The sequence below is a fragment of the Grammomys surdaster genome, unplaced genomic scaffold, assembly GCF_004785775.1.
Source record: "Grammomys surdaster isolate TR1022 unplaced genomic scaffold, NIH_TR_1.0 126051, whole genome shotgun sequence".
NCBI lineage: Eukaryota > Metazoa > Chordata > Mammalia > Rodentia > Muridae > Grammomys > Grammomys surdaster.
Window position 1 is genome coordinate 332,295 of NW_021620862.1, and position 5,819 is coordinate 338,113.

Below are 5,819 nucleotides of genomic sequence, written 5' to 3' on the forward strand. Positions count from 1 at the left end.
AGGAGGTGGGAGTTGGCGGGTAGTTGGGGGCACATCCTCACAGAACCAGGAGGAGGGAGGATGGGATAAGAGGTTCCTGGGTGGGAGGTGGAGAAATGGGGTAAGCAGATAACATCTGAAATGTAAATAAAATATCCAATAAAAAAAGAAAAGGAAACAAAAGAAAGAAAGAAAAGAATAATAGGAATAGAAGAAGGTGAAGATTCCCATCTCAAAGACTCAGAAAATATTTTCAAGAAAATAATAGAAAATTTTTCCAACATAGAGAAAAAGGATGCCTATAATCATACAAGAAGCTTATAGAATACCAATTAGATTGGACCAGAAAAGAAAATCCTCCCTCCACATAATAACCAAAACATAAAATCTACAGAACAAAGAAAGTATATTAAAAGTCACAAGGGAAAGGGGGCAAGTAATATACAAATTCAGACCTATCAGAATTACACCTGACTTCTCAACAGAGACTCTAGAAGCTAGAAGGGCCTGGACAAATATCTTGCAACCTCAAAAAAATTCACAGAGGCCAGCCTAGACTACTATACCCAGAAAAATTCTTAATCACCATAGATGGAGAAAACAGAATATTTCAAGACAAATCCAAATTCAGACAATATCTATCCACAAATCCAGACCTACAGGAAATATTAGAAGGAAAACTCCAACTAAATGAGGATAAACTACATTCAATAAAATATGGGAAATAAATAATTTCATATCAGCAAAATTACGGGAAGTACACACACACACACACACACACACACTAATACCACCAACATCAAAATAAAAGGAAATAACAATCAATGATCATTAATATCTCTCAACATAAATGGACTCATTTCCCTATTAAAAAGACACAGGCTAACAGAATGGATGCAAAAACAGGATCTATCATTCGGTGCCATAAAAGAAACGCACCTCAGCAATAAAAATAGACATTACCTCCGAGAAAAGGGTTGAGAAAAACAGTTTTCCAAGCAGATGGACCCAAAGAGCAAACTGGAGTATCCATTCTAATATCTAATAAAATGGACTTTCACCCAAAATTATTGAAAAGGGACAGGGAAGGTTACTTCATACTCATCAAAGGGAAAAAATCTACCAAGATAATATTTTAATTCTGAACATCTATACTGCATACATATGGCACCCACATTTGTAAAAGAAGCATTACTAAAGTTTAAATTGATCATTGAACCCCACACATTAATAATAGTAGACTTAAACACCCCAATCTCTCCAACTGAATGGTCATTCAGACAAAAACTAAACATAGAAATAATGAAACTAACACACATTATGAATCAAATGAATCTAACAGACATCTATAGAATATTTCATCCAAATACAAAAGAATACATCTTCTCAGAACCTCCTTTCTCCAAAATTGACCATATAGTTGGTCACAAGGAAAGCCTGAGGAGACATTTAAAAATTGAAGTAATGCCTTCTATCTTATCAGACCACCATGGGTTAAAGCTAGACTTCGACAACAGAAACATCAGAAAGCCCACACACTCATAGAAACTGAACAACTTTCTGCTCACTGATCTCTAGGATTGGGGAAGAAATAAATAAATTAACCGGACACTCAAGATGTCGAAGCGAGGACGTGGTGGGTCCTCCGGAGCGAAATTCCGGATTTCCCTGGGTCTTCCGGTAGGAGCTGTGATCAACTGTGCTGACAACACAGGAGCCAAAAACTTGTATATCATCTCTGTGAAGGGAATCAAGGGACGGCTGAACAGACTTCCTGCTGCTGGTGTGGGCGACATGGTGATGGCCACAGTTAAGAAAGGCAAACCAGAACTAAGAAAAAAGGTACATCCAGCAGTGGTGATTTGACAACGAAAGTCATATCGAAGAAAAGATGGGGTGTTTCTGTATTTTGGAGATAATGCGGGGGTCATAGTAAACAATAAAAGGGAGATGAAAGGTTCTGCTATCACAGGTCCAGTTGCAAAGGAGTGTGCAGACTTGTGGCCCAGGATTGCATCCAATGCAGGCAGCATTGCCTGAGTCTCCAGTGTATTTGTAAAATATATTCATTAAAGTCTTTGCTCTGAAAATAAATAAATAAATAAATAAATAAATAAATTAAAATCTTCCCAGAATTCAATGAAAATGAAGACACAACATACCCAAATTTATGAGACACAACAAAAGCAGTGCTAAGAGGAACGTTCATAGCACTAAGTGCCTTCATAAAGAAATTAGAAAATTCTCCTACAGCAATTTAAAAGTACACCTGAAAGCTCTAGAAAAAAAATAGAAGAAACAAGCACAACAAAGAGGAGTAGAAAGCAGGTAAAAACGAATGCATCTTCAACAAATGGTGCTAGTCTAACTGGATGTCTACATGTAGAAAAATGCAAATATATCCATATTTTTCACCTTGCACAAAACTGAAGTCCAAGTAGTAGATCATAGACCTCAAAATAAAACCAGATACACTAAATCTCATAGAAGAGAAAGTGGGAAATACCCTCAAACAAAATGATATAGGAGACAGTTTCTCAGGCTCTAGGATCAATAATTGATAGATGGAATCTCATGAAACTGCAAAGCTTCTGTAAGGCAAAGGACATTATACATAGGAAAAATGTCAGTCTAAAGATTGGGAAAGGATCTTCACCAACTCTACATGTGACAGAGGGCAATTATCCAAAATTTATAAAGAATTCAAGAAGTTAGACACCAACAACAAATAACTCAATTAAAAAATGAAGTACAGAGCTAAACAGAGAATTCTCAACAGACGAATCTTGAAAGACTGAGAAGCACTTAAAGAAATGTTTAAAGACCTTAGGCATCAGGGAAATGCAAATCAAAGCAACTCTGAGGTTCCATCTTACACCCATCAGAATAGCTAAGTTAAAAAACTCAAGTGATAGCACATGCTGCTGAGGATGTGGAGCAAAGGGAACACTCTGTTATTGCTGGTGAGAGTGCAAACTTGTACAACTCCTTTGGAAGTCAATTTGGTTGTTTCTCAGGATACTGGGAATAGTTCTACTTCAAAACCCAGGGGTACCACTCCTGAGCATATATACCCAAATGATGTTCCACTATCCCACAAAGACATTTGCTCCACTATGTTCATACCAGCTTTAGTCATAACAGTCAGAAACTGGAAACAACCTAGTTGTCCCTCAACTGAAGAATGGATAAAGAAAAAGTGGCACATCTACACAATGGAATGCTTTTCAGCTATTAATATCAAAGACATCATGAATTTTGCAGGCAAATGGATGAAACATGAGAATGCCCTTCTGAGTGAGGTAACCCAGTCCCCAAAAGACATGTATGGTATGTGCTCACTTATAAGTGGAAATTAGCCATAAAATACAGGATACCCATACAATATTCCACAGACCCCAGGAAGCTAAACACGAAGGAAGGCACAAGTGAGGATGCTTGAATCTTACTTAGAAGGGGTATTTAAATTGTCATAAGAGGCAGATGAAGGGAGGGAACTGAGTGAGAGTGGAGATGGGGAAGGGAATGCAGCATTTCAGGTGTGGGGAGGGACAGTATGGATGGCCAGATGGTGAGAAGAATGAATGGAAATCTGCAACTGATTGGGGTGGGAAAGTGGGGGGGAGGGGGTCATCTCCAGGATGACACAGAAACCTGGGGTAAGGGAGGCACCCAAGAATCAATGGGGGTGATCTTAGCTGTGACTCACAACACTGGGGATTTCAAACTTGAAGAAACCTCCTTCTGTAGCCAAGCAGGAACCCCAGTGGATCAATAGGGACACCAACCCACTCACAAAATGTATCCTGTCTACAGGAAATGCAGGAATGTGGGATGGAGCAGAGACTGAGGAAATGATCAATCAATAACCAACCCAACTTGAGACCCATCCCATGGGCAACCACCAATCCCTGATGCTATTAATGGTATGTCTGTTATGCTGGCAGACAGGAGTCTAGGGAGGCAATCTGCCAAAAAAAAAAAAAAAAAAAAAAAAAAAAAAAAAAAAAAAAAAAAAAACAGCCTCAGCTTGAAGAGGGGTTCTGAGAGAGAGAGTGTGTCTGGGAATTGTGAAAAGAACTACTTGAAGTCAAATAATGGACCCAAGCTGACAACCTGGGTTCATCATGATACAGCTTTCCCAGTCTGCTTTTCTCTATGCTCTACCTTCTCTCCGGAGATTTCTATATCCTCTTGCTTGTTCTTCTAAGAAATCTCTTTGTCTATTTCCTGCTTTACTCTGTGTGTGTGTGTGTGTGTGTGTGTGTGTGTGTGTGTGTGTGTTCTCTAAGAAGTTTTCCTTTTTTTTGGATAGCTCATCTTCTAGACACAGGACCAAACTTTTATTTTACATATCAATCCAGTCACATACTTCAGGTTTTCTTTTTGATTATCTTATGGATCAGCATCCTATGACCTTACAGCTTGGATTCTTAGGAGACTGAAAACACACATTTTTTTCTTAACATTGCAAAAGAATTCAGAGATCTGCCTTTACTAAACACAGATGATTAGTTAGTTGGGTGGGACCCTGCTCTGAAATTACCATTTCCACCACTTCTGGACCTGGAGTCACTGTGTCTCAGCTGATCTTGAACTCAGGAATCTGCCTGCATTTCTATCTGCCTATCTGTGTATCTCTCTGACAAGTTGGCTCATAATGTAGGTACCTCTGTTCCTTTAGGTTTGTGAAGCCCTTTGTAATTCATATTACATCCTTATATTTGGCATAGTTGAGAAATTATATATTTTGTAACTCATGTATTTTAGAGCTCTTTCCCATATCCTTAAGTGTTGTCCTGAAAGCCTCAGTGTTTACTATTTTGCTGAGACATAGCCACACCCTCAAATCCTGGACTCCTGCTGTTTCTAATTGTCATGGAGTCATTAATATTATCAGGAAAGACATTCTTCAGAGGAATGTGAAATATGTACATTATTATATAAACAAACCTAATGCCCATAATAGCCATTGACACTCCTGAAGGCTCAGACCAGGGCCCTGTCCTAGGTGCAGGCACTATGTCTCTTTGTCCCCACCTAGGCCAAGCTGGGATCCATAGCTGTCCTCTGAGAGGTTCTACCCAGCAGCTGACTCAGACGGATGTGGACATGTGGATATCACTAATCAAAGGGCATACATAGACTTGACTTAAGCCTCCCTGTACATTGGTAGCAGATGTACAGTTTGGTCTTCACTCGGGTCTTGAACAATTGGAGCAGGGACTAACCCAAAAGCTGTTGCCTGTATGTGGGATATGTTCTTCTATGTGGGCTTCCTTTTCTGGCTCCAGTGGATGAGTTTGCCCTAACTAGGAGAGACTTGATGTGCCAGGGTAGGGGAATACCCAGGAGGGTATTCACTTGCTCAGATGAGGGGAATGGGAAGAAGGAGTGTGGGAGAGGGTGACCAGGAGAGGGGTAGTGAGTGGGATGTAAAGTGAATAAGAGTCGAAAGATGGATGGATAGATAGATAGATAGATAGATAGATAGATAGATAGATAGATAGATAAAATCCAATAGGAGAGATGAAGTCTCTTCCTGTGAATTGTTGGGCAAGGAAACTCCCAAAGCCCCGTGTATCACCTGATGTATAAGGGGTCTTCTACCATGTTATATGAGTATTAGTTTATACAATTTGTGGCTTATTCCAGAAGGAGGCCCTGGCTGTTATATGAGAACATGGGAACATAAAAATAAATCAAGCCTGTATGTATTGTAGCTTCATATAGCCACCACCATGTCTATGCAGAGGAACTGTAGTGACCTATAGGGAACTTTGGCCCATAGTCATGACAACAAAGTCATCAGAACATTAGAGGAGCCAATTATGCCTAAT

General features: G+C 39.5%; 1 pseudogene; it reads left to right on the forward strand.

Annotated features, from left to right (window-relative positions):
• The first annotated feature begins 1,589 nt into the window (after positions 1–1,589).
• LOC114610663 lies at positions 1,590–2,069 on the forward strand (annotated as a pseudogene).
• The last annotated feature ends 3,750 nt before the right edge of the window (positions 2,070–5,819 follow it).